Here is a 15,375-nt window from a genome sequence, read left to right as displayed (position 1 = left end):
TAGGGCCCTTAGTATGGCACCACCTAGTGCTCAGTGTACTTTTAGCTTTCAGAGGAGAAAGGAGCTTGATTTTTATAAAGAAGCACCAATGGGGGCACAAGGATTAAAATGACTTTTTTTTTTTTTTTGTTTCTTTAAAAAAGGTATTAACAGGGTTATAACTACTGGTTATGCGAAAATAATTCATGGAATACATTCTTTAAAGTATAAGCTCAGCCAAGATGACAAATTGGCCCATGCCCAACTAGTGCTGCCTTACCGATCTTGGACCCCTGCCATGCTCCTGGATCTCCTGCTCCTGCAATGTCAAAGCTGGGCAGGACACAACTGCAGTCATTGACTGGCTGAGCGGACCCTTCTCTCAGTCAGCGAGCCTGTTGAGGAAGGCTTGACGCTGAAACGTCCTGTTCCCATTGTATTTTTTTGATGGACTTTTATCTACAATAAAAATTTATGAAGCACGATGGTGAGTGCAGAGAATGAACTTTTACAGTCAGTGAGCCTGTGGCTTGGCGCTGTGTGGGGGTGGGTAGTTTCTTTATTATGCTCCCGCACCCCACTGTTTGCAGCCGATTTTTCATTTTGCCCAGAGCTTCCCCTTAAAGCGACTCTGTACCCACAATCTGTCCCCCCCCAAATCACTTGTACCTTCGGATAGCTGCTTTTAATCCAAGATCTGTCCTGGGGTCCGTTCAGCAGGGGATGCAGTTATTGTTCTAAAAACAACTTTTAATCCGGCAGCGATGTGTCTAACAGCCGGGGCTTACATTTGTATATGCATTAGGCTGGCAACACCTCTCCTTCCCTCCTCCCCGCCCTCCTCAGCATTAGGAATGATCCAGGAACATTAACTGCTGTTTGAGCTTTGCACAGGTGTCTTAACGATCGAGCCCATGTTCATTATACATGCAGGTGGGGAATAGGTGGTGCCAGCCTAATGCATATACTAATGTAAGCCCCGGCCGTTAGACACAGCGCTGCCGGATTAAAAGTCGTTTTTAAAACAATAACTGCATCACCTGCCGAACGAACCCCAGGACAGATCTTGGATTAAAAGCAGCTATCCGAAGGTACAAGTGGTTTGGGGGGGACAGATTGTGGGTACAGAGTCACTTTAAGTGCTTTAAAATGTAAGATAAAGCAGTTTATAAAAGGGGGGGTAGTTGATTTTTTTAGAAAGCCTTGTCAATCAACTATATTGATCTAGACACACAAAAAAATGACAAACCCTCTTCAAAGAACAGTTGCCCCTAGATATATGCATATGTGGATACAATTAGCATTCCTGTAGAAATACGGCAATATTTTACCATATTGTTAGTTAAGGTCTGATGTTTTCTTAACTCAGCTAATCGGAGCTGTTCAGTGTTCTGCACATGAAAGAAGACTGTGAGAAGTTCCAATCCAGGAAAACAAATAGATTATGCAGTCATATTTTTAAAATTTACATTATACTGTGCGACCTGCAATCTTGCCTAAACCTTCAAACAATTCTCTCAAGACCAAAAAAAAAAAAAAAAAAAGTTTTTTTTCTGTTTTTTTTCTCAATAGTAAATGGGAGCTAAGAAAAAAAAAACTTTGCTGAAATATAAGGATGGAAAAAAATTACAAAACTAGGAATTCTTTATTAGTATCTATTAGTTTTTAGCAAATATTTGTTAATAAGAATTACATTTGCATTACCCTTAACAAATATAATTAATAGAGATGAGCGCAACCCGAGCATGCTAGAGTCCAATCGTTCGGCACTTGAATACTGGTGGCTGAATAGGTTTAATGCAGCCCTAGGGAGCCCTGGAAAACATGGATACAGCCTACATACTCCGTAGAGCTGCATCCAACTTCTTCAGCCACCGGTATTAAAGTCTTGAACGATTGACCTCCAGCTGTTAAAAAGTAACAAACTCAAAAATAAAATGTGTTTTCAGATTTTTGGGGCAGATTCCACACCAAAGATCCCCGACATATTACAGTACAGTACAACTGAATGGGGAGTCACAATTTACTAACAAGAATGCCCAGTAGTGAATTAGCAAAAATCTGCTTAAATGTTTAGCACATGAACCAGTGAAGCGGTCATAACAGGAGGCAAGGTTGGGCAGCCAGCAAGCTGGATTAGCCAAGAGGGACCATGAAGGCCAAAACCAAGAGTATTAGACAAGGACTGTTAAACAACACGCTTGGCAGCCAATATTTATTGACCAGAGATGTTTTTTAAACAAAAAACGTTAAGAGCTTCTCATCCCATTATGGATGAAAACAACAATGACACTACAACTGTTAGTGAAGAAAGCAATAAATTTGCTATTTTCTTTCCTTTTTGCTTGATAAATGCACTACAGCCGAAACATTGCATTTATGAGGGGTTGCAATAAAAGACCAGCTTGAATTTAGATCCAACCTGCCCTCTGACTGATTCAATCTCTGGATCTGGATTGGTGCACCAGTTGGTCATGGGGGGACTGGACAATTGTTTTCAGTACAATTTACAATGGGTAATAAGGTGTTCTCACTTTAGGCTTTGTGCATGACCATTGTGATAGAGAAATTTTACAATATGGGTGTCCCTATAGTCCACAGGGCACTGAGGATGAAGGTAATTTTCTCACCTTGATCCTTACATATGTAAATGTGACGTTTTGGTGCACTGGGGGTGGGACTAAAGCTCTCAGTACATCGGCCAGACCTTAGGGATATTGTGGTGGCGCTCTGTAGTGATGTCACTCCGGTGCTGGATGGATATTCATTAGAAGGGGTGGGCCGACCGGGGCAGATCACTGTACCGAAGGTGCTAGTCCTGTCCCCAGTGCACCAAGCAGCCTAATTTACATATCTAATAAACTACAAAGTTCCCGAAAACGGTGGTGAAGATCAAGGTAAGAAACTTACCTTCATCGTCTGTATCCGTGCGCTGTAGGGCTATATGCTTCTAATCTGCTCATAGTGTCCCTTTAATGTAACCAAAGCGTCTAGCATATTGTATTGGAACCTTCATTAGAACAATAGGTGTTGTCTTCCAGTAATTGTATTAAGAGATTTTCGCCTTCCAGAACACAGTTTAAAACCTTCAAAATGCAATTGCTTCATATAATCCTAACAAGATGCTAATCCGGCAAGTATGAAAAACCTCATTAGTTTGTGGTTCCCTGTGTACGGTGTGTTTCTGTAGACCACATTATTACTGGATCACATTAATTACTATAATGTCAGACTGAAGCTTTTCTATATTCATTACATGGGTTTTGTCTTCTTTTTGCAATTAATGAAAATACAAGATTTCATGAATTTTGTATGTGCGTGTGGCAGCATACCTGTTAAAATCTTCATTAACGTCGACATTATTTCAGCAGTTTTCCTGATCCCTAACCACATGAGCGCAAATTGTTACTCGCAATGTGGGCCACTTTCTACTTACCCAGGGCTATGTAGAACACATAAATTCATGTGCTGCTGCTGTTTGGGAAGCTTCTAGAACAGTCATGTCAAACTCTGTCTGGTTACTGGAGGGCTGGCTACTACATAAGAGACTATTAGAGAGGGCTGGCTACTGTAAAAGACAATTGGGGAGGGCTGGCTACTATAGAAGACTATTTTGGAGGGCTGGCTACTATATAAGACATTTGGGGGGGTTGGCTACTATTTGGGCGCTACTGGGAGGGCTGGCTACTATGTCGGGCAATTTTGGTTGGGTTGGCTACTACATGGGGCAATATTGGGGGGTGGGGGTTGGCTATTACATGGGTTAGGGTTTAATCATATCATAGCAATTTATCATGTCATTTATTACAGTGCACAGTGCTGGGAGACGCATAACACTGACAGTGAAAGGACCGCCGCATTCGCACTTCAATAATTATCAAGGTTGGCCCGCGACTTTGTCCAGTTTTTTTTATTTTGGCCCACTGTGTATTTGAGTTTGACACCACTGTTCTAGAATACCTTATAGCAGGGGTGGGGAACCTTTTCCCTGTTGAGGGCCATTTGGGCGTTAATAAAATCATTCGAGGGCACTCAATGTTATACTGTGCGCGGCAGTTAGTAGCGTGGGTTGACAGCACCTGGGGCAAGGCAAAGTATTGTTCCCCTAATGCCCCTGCTATTGTAGTTACTCTCTGTTATGCCCCTGGTACCTGATGGGAAACCTTAGTGATGCCGGGTAGCCAGAGTTAACCCGCAGTGATGCCCCTGGTAGCTGTAGTTAACTCCTTATTGATGTCCCTGGTAGTCTAACTAACCCTAAGTGATGTCCCTGATAGTCCTAGTTAACCCCTCAGTGATCCCCCTTGTAGCTGTAGTTAACTCCCTATTGATGTCGTTGGCAGTCTAATTAACACCCCAGTGATCCCCCTTATAGCTGTAGTTAACCCCCTAGTGATGTCCCTGGTAGTCCTAGTTAACCCCCCAGTGATGTCCTTGGTAGTCCTAGTTAACCCCCCAGAGATGTCCCTGGTAGTCTTGTTAACCCCCAGTGATGTCCTTGGTAGTCCTAGTGAACCCCCCAGAGATGTCCCTGGTAGTCTTGTTAATCCCCAGTGATGTCCTTGGTAGTCCTAGTGAACCCCCCAGAGATGTCCCTGGTAGTCTAGTTAACCCCACAGTGATGCCCCTGGCAGTTTGCTTAGCCCCCAGTGTCTGTAACAAATAAAAAAAAATAAACACCCCACTCACTCCTCTAGTCTGTGCCTGTCTTCTGCAGGCAGCGCGCAATGAAATGACGTTATCGCATGTGGCCCGCAGGAGAAAGGAGACGAGCACCACTCTGGTAGAGAAGGAGCAGGCGCGCGCACAGCATCCTCCTGTGTCTGGCCGCCGTCACGTTCACAGACACAGGAGGATGCTCTGTGTGCCGGCTCATGCCCCGCCAGAGCGGTGCACGTCACAGGAGGGCCGCGGGCCACATAAGGGGGTCTCAGGGGCTGGAGGTTCCCCACCCCTGCTTTATAGTCTAAAATAACTGCTTTAGAGCAGTGAAGAATCCAGGATTAAATACACTGTTTCACTTTAAGGGAAACTGTCATCATCTCAGCCTATCATCTCAGTCAAAGATAGGATTACCCTCCCAATGTTTATATACAAAAGATAGTTGTATGCTCCTTAAAGCAACTCTGTACCTACAATCTGCCCCCCCAAACTGCTTGTACTGCCAGATAGCTGTCCTGATGTCCGTTCGGAAAGTAATGCAGTTATTGTAATAAAAAACAACTTTTAAACTTGCAGCCCTGTGTCAAATTGGTGTGGCCTAGAGTACACATGCCCTAGCATTGTGACGCCCATCCGTCCCTCCTCCTCGCCCTCTTCACCATTAGGAATGCCCCTAGAACTATTTCTCCTATTCATCACCTGTCTGAACACTGCACATGTGACGGATCGTTATAGCACCTGTGCAGTGTTCAGATAAGTGATTAATAGGAAAATTCCTGCCCGGGGGTGTTCCTGATTATGAGGAGGGACGGAGTGGCGTCACAATCCTAGCGCACACACACTCTAGGCCACGCTAAATTGACACAGGGATGCAAGTTTAAAAGTAGTTTTTTAGGACAATAACTGCATCACCTGCCGAACGGACCCCAGGACAGATCTTCGATTAAAAACAGCTGACGCTACAAGCAGTTTTGGGGGGGGGCGGGGTCAGATTGTGAGTACAGAGTCACTTTAAACTCACATATTCTACCCTAGTCTTACATGCTTCATAACACAGTCAGAGAGGCATAGGCTGATCACACCAATAGGACAAGTCAGAATTACTTAATTAAACTCAGATACACTTTCTTAGTACTTCCCTTGGATATATCTGTATCCATATCTATATCCCTAACCTGTGGTTCTCCAGCTATTGCAAAAACATAATTCTCATCATTCACTGGCTGTGGCTTTTCTAACTTTTCAGCAGCTAGAGAGCCACAGACATAGCTCTGTACACTGGATAGTGGGTATACCATTTTTCCTATTTGATCCACTTCTGACTCCCTCCAAAAACTGCATTGCAGTGTGTGCAGCCTTTTACAAGGATAGCCATACATCAGTGCTGATGTTTTCATGCTGGAGACTGTTTTGCTTGTTACAGGAGTACACAGTACTTTGAGGCAAAGCATCGTAAGTAATATTCCAGGCATTAGTGGTTCTACATGTGTAAGGAAATTTGTCATCTGCTAGCAAATATTTCTAGTTTATAATGTTTCAGTATTAGCTCTATGTCATATATTATTAATACTAATGTAATGGACAGTTCCTTTGTGGCAGTTTTATTGTTTTACAGTTATATTATGTATTTTCTTTAATCATGGTAATCTGTTAATTGTGCACAATGTAGTCACACATAGGCTTTAATGTCTTCCAATGTGGGAACTATTAGGGCATGTTCATACAGGACTGAGATGCTGCAGATTTGTTGTGGATTTTGGAGCTGGTCATGCTGAGGCATGGAGGCAAGATTGAGTTTCCCCAAGTCATGGTCCCCAGAATAGTCTCTAGAAGGTTGTTGGCCACAGCTGGGACTACTGAGGAAACTGGAGCACAGACACCAAGCAATAAAAATGAAACAGAAAAAATGTGTCCCAAGTTAGAGAACAAGAAGTGCTAGACAAGGAAGGCGGACAAGAATCACCATTCATGGTATCCAGAAAGACTTGGCAGAAGCAGAGTCCAGGAGCAGGCCAGGCCAGTAGACATCAACTTGGAAAGTCTATAGAATACAGAAGGAATCAGAACATGAGTAACACTGTATTGACACTGATGTATAGTGTTGAGCAGACCTGTCTAACTGTTCAGGTTCGGCAACATTCTCCAAACAATAACGCTTGACATTTGAACCCCTGTGGCTGCAGAAGTTGGATGCAGTCCAAGGGCTACCAAGAAAACGTGCATACAACCTATGTTTTTTCAGGACTCCCTAGGGCACCAACCAACTTCTGCAGCTGCGGATAATCAAATGCCAAACGTTCGGGGTCAGGAAACATTGTTGAGCCCGAACAGTTTGACAGGTCCACTCCGCACTACTGGTGTGAAGAGATGGAATAGTAACCTGTTAAAGCAGAAACGTATAAGTTATTAAAAACAGCTGTAAGGGGGAGGGGGGGGATAGGTCAGGTTGACTGTTGCCTTGCTCGGATACAGGGTGTAACAGAAACATCTTGGGTGTAGTCCCAGGTGGAGGCGCCATCTTTGTACACCCGGTGATTTCTTCAGCAGGCAAGTATAAATGCATAAGCATACAAATTATATAGGCATAAGCATACCAAAAAATGTGTGTATGTGTAATATATATAATTTTATCCATAACATATCCATCTATGTTAACATGCTGTGCTTTAATCTGAAATAGTGAATACATGAGATACAATGGATACGATGTCTGAGGACAATTATTAGATCAGGTTGCATGTTAGGGCTAATCTTGGAGAAATTGTATGATCTAGTCTTCCCAAGCAATAACTAAAGTACTGGAGGAGTTCTATAGCATTGAACTATTAGAATCATAGCTCATAGAATTACTTATAGACTAATGCTGGGTTTACACGAAACGATAATTGGCCCGATTCTCCGATTAACGATGTCTGAGTAACACATTTTTTTTCATAACTATCAGCGTTTAGACGGTACGATATATCGTACGGGAAAAATTGTTTTGCGATCGCCCGGCCCGCCCACAGCTGGCCCCCCCGCTGATCCGCAGCCCGACCCCACGTCAACCGCACCCCCCTGCGCTGCCCCGATCGCCACCCCCGCCGCTCCGATCAAACCCCCCCCCACCCCCACCCCCCGCCGGCGCCGCTCTGATTGCCCCCCACCCTGCCGGCGCCGCTCTGATTGCACCTCTGATTGCCCCGATTGCGGGGGTGGCGATCGGAGCGGGGGTGGTGAACGGGGTGGCGATCGAGATGGCGCAAGGGCTGTGGATGAGAGGGGTGCCGGGCGGCTGGATTTTAGCGCAACGACTGTTTACACGGAACGATCGGTGAATTTTTTTGAGAACGACTATTTAAGAACAAGATAAAAGATCAAAATGAATGATTTCTCGCTCTTCGTTCGATCGTTCGCTGCGTTTACGCGTACAATTATCATTCAAATTCGATCGTTATCGTGCCAAAGATTTGAAGCCAAAGCCAGGAACAGACTATAAACAGAGATCAGGTCATAAAGGAAAGACTGAGATTTTTCCTCTTTTTAAATCCATTCCTGGCTTTGGCTTTAAGTCTACTTAGAAGAGTGTGGTCTTTTTGCATGCCCTTTCTAAAAAGAGACAGGCCCTTGACCCATTCCCTAGTTCTGAGAGCCAGAAAGACCCCACAAGGAGTATTCCATATAAATCATAGAGCCTAATGTCACCCTCAGATGGAGTCAGGTTACCGGGCATGAGGCATCTGATAAAGTGTCCCCCCCCCCCTCCTTTTACAATACACATCTAAAGGTACACACTAAAAAAATTGTGACATATTCAAGAAAAAAAAAGGCTTGTTTATTACGGTCTTTAGCATTCCCATTTAATGGGCACACATGAATCTACATCATTTTATAGAAAATAGTTCTATATTTCTAGATTATATGGGTGTAAATTGAACCTGTCTCGATGTAGTTCCTCTTTAAACATAACTTTTGCACAGTTCTGGTCTGTGGAAAATTGGAAAATAAACCAGGCACTTATCAGGGCTGCGGGATGGTTGTAATTTACAGTAATCCAGTATCATTTACAAATATCCCCATTCCTGTAAGTACACAGGAATAATAATTTTAGTCCATTTGTGGCCACTCAAGTACTCTTATGCAACCTATTGTACTTTTTAATAGGAGCACACAGGTAAACGCTGTATCGCATTACGTAGCTGTATCTTTTGTACTTAAAATAATGTACTGTATATGCTTGTGAACTGTATGGGTATAATAAATCTGTATTTCTTCACCTTAAAGTTCTGATTGTGTGTGTAACATTGGGGAATGTTAATAGGAAGTGTATAGAAAACATAAAGCGTTAGTTCCTTTAAATAGCTTTTTATTTTTTATTTTTAGGCATATGCTATTGTAGTAGGATTTGAATTGAATTCTACAACCTTCTATACTAGGGAATTTACAGTGTAAAGAAAAAAAAAAAAGCATACCTTACTATATAAGAAAAACACGACATATAGACTCATACAACTATGTTTAACATATACACCAAAAGCGCATACAATGTGTGTACGCTCCGGCCTGGGATCCCATTAAAAATAAGGCTATGTTCCACCCCTCAAAACTTTTTGGTTTTACGTAGTGTGAACATAGCCTTAAAACTTTTCTTCGTTTATTTCACATCCTTTAAAAGTTGTACAGTGTGCATAAAAACAATGGCGACACGTTTTGGGATATAGTCCCTTAGTCATGGCTAAGGGATTGTGTCCTAAAACGCGTTAGCCTTGTTTTACCTGGGGACTTCCTTTATTGCTGGTGAACAGCCTGGATCCGGTCCACCGTGCTCCTACTACCTATGGGAACCTTTACCTAATGGACAATACAAGCACATAGTGAGCTGACTACTTTCTTTACAGCTGTTACACCCAGATCATAGCTTGTATTGTGTAGTATTGCTGGAGTTATATATATATATATATATATATATATATATATATATATATATATATATATATATATATAGTGTTCAGATTGATCTCTGTTCATACAGAGCGTTTGCTATGGACAATGGATGTACAATGCACTAGAATGTATATGAGATTTGTTTTCTGTCCTCTCGGACTGTTGTCTATATATTTTTAATATGTAATTAAAAAAAAAAAAAACTTAGAAATATTCTAAACAAGAAACAACCTCTCCACAACTCACTCAGACACAATCCACACTATTCAATCCCAACTGGTTCACAGCGTGGATATAAAGCTGCTCTGTTGCGGTTCCGCATTGTTACTCATGTGGTACTCAGCATGTACAGATCCACATGTTCATATACTTAGAAGTAAAGATGCGGAACTCACAGAGTCCTATTCAGAAAACCTTTTATTCCATCACTGCAGCTGCAGGCTGAAGACTTCAAAGTGGCGGACCGTTCTGCCCGCTAATAAAAAAAAAAATAAAAGTAGAAGTTTCATATGTTTGCCTACAATTTTAGGTATACTTTCAATGCAGAGTTTAACTTTTAAATATGTTAAAAGCCTAAGTAAGTTTCAGAAAGAAATGGTGGCTTCTGCAGGGGATCCAAAATGTAGAGACCGCTCTTCCAAACGAAATCCAAATTTAATCTCACATCAGGTGTGCAATGTTTCGGCTACAGAAAGCCGTGATACGACACTCCATACAAAGCTCCGTGTATATACATGTGTTAATCAGTGATCAATCATGTCCAAAATGTACAAAAATATCAGTGCATTTTACGAGATTGCACAGTGCAACATTACATTAGGTATTGAAAAGAACAAGCGTTCATTAAATTTACAAGTCCTACCTCATGTTCACAAATAACTTCTTAGATTTGCAGAGGGGTACCTCAGTATTAGTGGGTGTCACCAGAGAAAAGGGGCAAATAAACGCAAATTGGCATAATAGAGGTACACTGAACCTCTTTAAACCATCCCCTATTAGATGCCCTTACCCGCTGATAGATTCCCTTTAAGGCTCCATTAGAGGACCTGAGGCCTTCTATACATGAGTTTCAGTCCCAGAGGTTGGCACTTGTTTACAGAGCCTGAACTAAGCTCAGTCATTTATGCAGCCCATTCTGGCAACCAGACCTTTTTTTGGGTGTGCCAAAACATCTAGATCAGCAGATAGCAAACCCCTTTACACAAGGCCTGTCTTAGGCCGCCTTTACACAGAGATTTATTTGACAAATTTTTTCAGCGAAAGCCAGGAATGGATTTGAAAAGAGGAGAAATCTCAGTTTTTCCTTTATGACCTATTCTCTGCTTATGGTCTGTTCCTGTCTTTGGCTTCAAAAATCTGTTAGATAAATCTCTGTGCAAAGGCACTTTGAAAAAATAGGTCATGTCCTGACGAGGATTGCGGCACGGATCCTCCAGTAGAAGTGCGACCTTCCCACCGCCCGGAAGGAGAGATGACAGGAGCGCATAATCTGACAACTACTCAACTACTTCCCCCGTGCTGGCAGGCTTACACATGTTTATGTGAGGTCATGTGGACTATGCTGGTTCACGCTGGTGCAGGGAGAAGAAGGCAACAAGGCACCACGCCACTTTTGGTTAACATGTGTAAGCCAGCCGGCACAGGGGGAGTAGGCGAGTAGTTGTCAGATTATGCACTCCTGTCATCTCCACTGCTGTGTGGCGGGGGTGGGGAGGGATCCGTGCTGTAGTCCTCCTGCACACTTGGACATGCCCTATTCTTTCTCAACGTGGATCACGGTGGGGGTTGCGGCATGGATCTTGTGAATGAATTGATTTGAATGGTTCCTAAAATTGTCAGTGGTCGCGGACTATTTAAGGGGACGTGTGAATGCAGCCTTAGATACTAGGTGACAACCACTAATGGTAGCCATTGTAGACCACATAGGAATTGTCATCCGACTTTGCACAGATCCTACTTTAGCTACTATGGATACAGAGGCTTTTTTTTTTCCCCCTCACAAAAACCCATCTGTATGAACGCGCCCATACTCTCTGCACATAGAATTATAATTGCAGACATTTCGTTTAAAGTTTAGGGAAATTAAAGATTTACTGGCACATAAAAGCAGCAGAAAGGAGAAAAAATAAATATAGCAGCTAGCCCATTTGCAGGTGAAAAGACATGCCTTTCATGCGGAACCAGCTGTATTTTCATTGAAAGAACAACAGTTTAGGAAGCCTTTCTGCATGTGTCTGTTTGATAGCATAATGTGCTCATAAGCAGCTTAAGCAGTATTCAGAAAATAGCAATGCATTAATTTTTAAAGCAGAAAATGCAGGCGGAAAGCGGCCCTGCCACATGATGATAATGAGGTTGGATATTGTAAAGTCTGCTAAGGAAAAGCATAGAGGAAAAAGCTTTGAAATATGAACATTCATAAAACAATAACCAGATATTCACATGATAATGAGATCTGGACAGCAACGTGAAGAAATGGCGAGTAGGCAGCGAGCCTCTGGTGGAGGCTGATAAATCCTAAGGCTCCTTGCTAGACGCCATTAGACACCCGTAATTCTGTCTAAATAAGCAAAGGTTACAGACGACCGTGTGACAACAAAAATACATTTATCTCTTTTGATGATGTTGCATGGGATTTTTACCGTATGTTACTGGAAAGGCTTAATCCCTAGATGATTACAATGATGCTTTGTGAGAGTAGAATAGTGGATTGTAAGTGGCGAATGGGCTATAGTCAGATGGTTCTGAAGTTTTTTGTTTTTTTAAAAAAAAGTTAAAACATAATTCAGGTTACATTGGTGAAAGTGACGAGTCGGTAATCTAAACTTCCCACTCTGACCTTGATTCTAGCTTCATATGTGGCTCATGTTTAATAATTTTACTGTAGAATAATAGTCAGGCTTTCAAATTTGAGTTGGTAATTTCTACTGACTTTAACTAAAAACAAAACTGACTTTGACTCCACAGTCCTGTACTTCTCCAGAGCTGTTAAGTTGGTAAGACAAACTTCCGACATAGACTCCTTTCATTAGACTCCATCCAAAAAAAACTGAATAGGTGGGTATAATAATTACAAATATGAATATAGGAAAATAATTACACTGGCACCACCGGCATAAAAAAATGTGCACAATCCTAATATTAACTACTAATAACAAATGATCCGTAACGTCCTTTACGCTGGCAACCACACTGAATAATGCATGAATTTAGTGGACTTATATCAGTGTTGTCAAAAAAATGAAATAAGCAGGAGATAGCTGGATGGAAAATTGGATTATTCCCTAGATTATAGTTCTACAAAGTGTCAAAATTCTGAACATTCGACAATGCTTATTCTAGATTCACACATACCATTTCGGTCAGTTTTTGTAGCCAAAACTACAAGTGGAACCAGCAAAGAGAAAAAACTATGATGAAAAGATTTGTACACTCCTGGTATGAAGTACGAAAAATAATACTATATGTAAACCCAGCCTCACTGAAGAATCAATTAAATTAGAATTTCCACATAAATCTCTGTAGTGTCTGGTCCCTTTTGTACAAGTTTCATGTCATCAGAAACCATATTTATTGGCATCTTAGAGTCCTATTCCACGGACTGAGCAACGATGTAAACGAGCGCCGATCTGCTAGATCGGCGCTCGTTTACTGGACCTATTCCACGGCCCCGATGATCGTTAAGCGAGGGCTGCAGGGACATTGTTACTGATGTCCTTGCAGCTCCTGCAGCATACATTACCTGTTTGGGCTTCTCCTTAGCTCCGTCTTCCTCCCCGGGTCCCGAGGTGCAGCATCATCTTCGGTGCAGCCTGACTGAACTGTCAGACCACTCAGCCAATCACTGGCCGCGGCGTTCCCGTTCCCGATTATCGCTCCCGTGGAGGCCCCTTAGACCAAACCCCTAAATTACACTGCTCAAAACTTGAAGGGACTCTTAGTCGTGCATTGGGTCTCGATGAATGATTTCTGTAAATCCTTGAGAACAAAATTACGTACAGTATTAACAGTTATGGTCCTTGTATGTCCCTATCCTGTGGGCTTTGTGTCCTGGTATCTGCAGCACACAATAAACCTTCTTGTGATTACATGAATCTGCCTTCCTGGAGGATCTGAACTACCTGTGCAACCTGAATATCCTGCAGGTACTGCCTCATGGCCCCTGGTAGTGAGAAGGACACTAGCTGAATGCAAAACTAGAGAGGAATCAGGGAAAGAGAAAAGAGACTGGAAAGAGAGTATTTGTGGCCACCACCTTTTGGGAGTTTTCTTTGCTGTAGTTTCTCCAGTGCTCCATTAGACATAAGGGTCAAGCAGTTGGATTATTGACATTTTGGATGCAATTCGGCATCCCCTCTGCTTAAAGGGATATTTCCATCTAAACTAACATAGTTTATCTTCTAAAGCTCAGGTTTAAAATTTTTTGCTAATACACTTTAATTTACAAATTTTAACAAACGTTCCTCCTCCTGATAATACCTGCTTTTTGACATTGGTAAGTGGTCATTATCTAGGTTACCGACCACCACTCTGCCAGTTGTGCCAATTGTTTTTTTTTTGTTACAACGGCCGTGATTACTACAGAACTTACGGAGTGGGAACATGGCCCTACCCTGTAAATACTAAAACCACGGTCATGTTATAAGTAGAGATGAGCGAACCGGGTTCGGGTTCGAGTCCATCCGAACCCAAACAATCGGCATTTGATTAGCTGGGGCTGCTGAACTTGGATAAAGCTCTAAGGTTGTCTGGAAAACATGGATACAGCCAATGACTATATCCATGATTTCCACATAGCCTTAGGGCTTTATCCAACTTCAGCAGCCACCGCTAATCAAATGCCGGGTTCGGATAGACTCGAGCATGCTCGAGGTTTGCTCATCTCTAGTTATAAGGGCTTTCATAAGAAGTACAGGTAGAAGTAGGTAGACTTCTATCATGAATATTCGGTAATACGAGACTTAGTTAGCAGAACAGTCTGTGTGAATATTTATAGACACAGAGATTTGGCTGCCCTGTTCCTGTACATGCTGAAGGTACCTGAAGTTTGCTACATTAGAGCAATATGCTATCTTTCCAATTAATTTACCATGTTCAGACTTTTTATGTCTGGAAAAAATGTTAATTAAACCAAGGTGCTTTTGAAGATCCAGTCTTTAGCGTTTAAAGCAAGATTGCAAGTTCTTGATGTTGAATGGTCTCTTGTGGGTTAACTGTTCCAGGAGCTATTATTAACACCCCACAAGAAAAGCACTCGTCTCACCCTGATTAGTGTTTGCACCTATTATAGAGACTTAAGAAGAAGAAAAAGGGAATATTCCCTCAAACTGCTGGAAATTTATCACAATTTGTATTCAAGATTTAAAAAAAAAAAAAAAAAAAAAAAAGAATAAAAAATATCTATTCGGAAGCTCATCAAGGGAAAAGCACAAAGTCAGAATGACTTTCATGGGTAGGATCCTAAAATATTAAGAATAATCCAATTTTAGTCAAATGACCAAACTAATCCCCTCACGGTAAATCATATACAAAAACTAGAATAGCCAGAATAAACAGCTAAATGGGGAAAACACCAATAAAATATAACTTTTAATAATAATCTTTAAAATAAATAACACCCCACCCACATACAATACCACAGCCGTGGTCCTTATTATAAATCTTTTGCCAAACACCAATGTCCTGGTACTCTTTGGACTCAATTCACACTGAAACTATTAACAAGTGGATAGGAAGAAAGAATGGTACAATCTCACCCACTCCATGATCAGTCTCAGAGTTCCTTTCATCGGAGTCCAATACGATATGATG

General features: G+C 41.9%; 1 protein-coding gene across 7 annotated transcripts in view; it reads left to right on the top strand.

Moving 5' to 3' along the window:
* Positions 1 to 15,375, top strand: part of TRIQK (triple QxxK/R motif containing) — a 103,331-nt gene that overhangs the window by 52,252 nt on the left and 35,704 nt on the right. The window lies entirely within an intron of this gene.

Source organism: Dendropsophus ebraccatus, chromosome 2 (assembly GCF_027789765.1).
Source record: "Dendropsophus ebraccatus isolate aDenEbr1 chromosome 2, aDenEbr1.pat, whole genome shotgun sequence".
NCBI classification, from domain to species: domain Eukaryota; kingdom Metazoa; phylum Chordata; class Amphibia; order Anura; family Hylidae; genus Dendropsophus; species Dendropsophus ebraccatus.
This window is presented reverse-complemented; position numbering and strand designations above follow the sequence as displayed.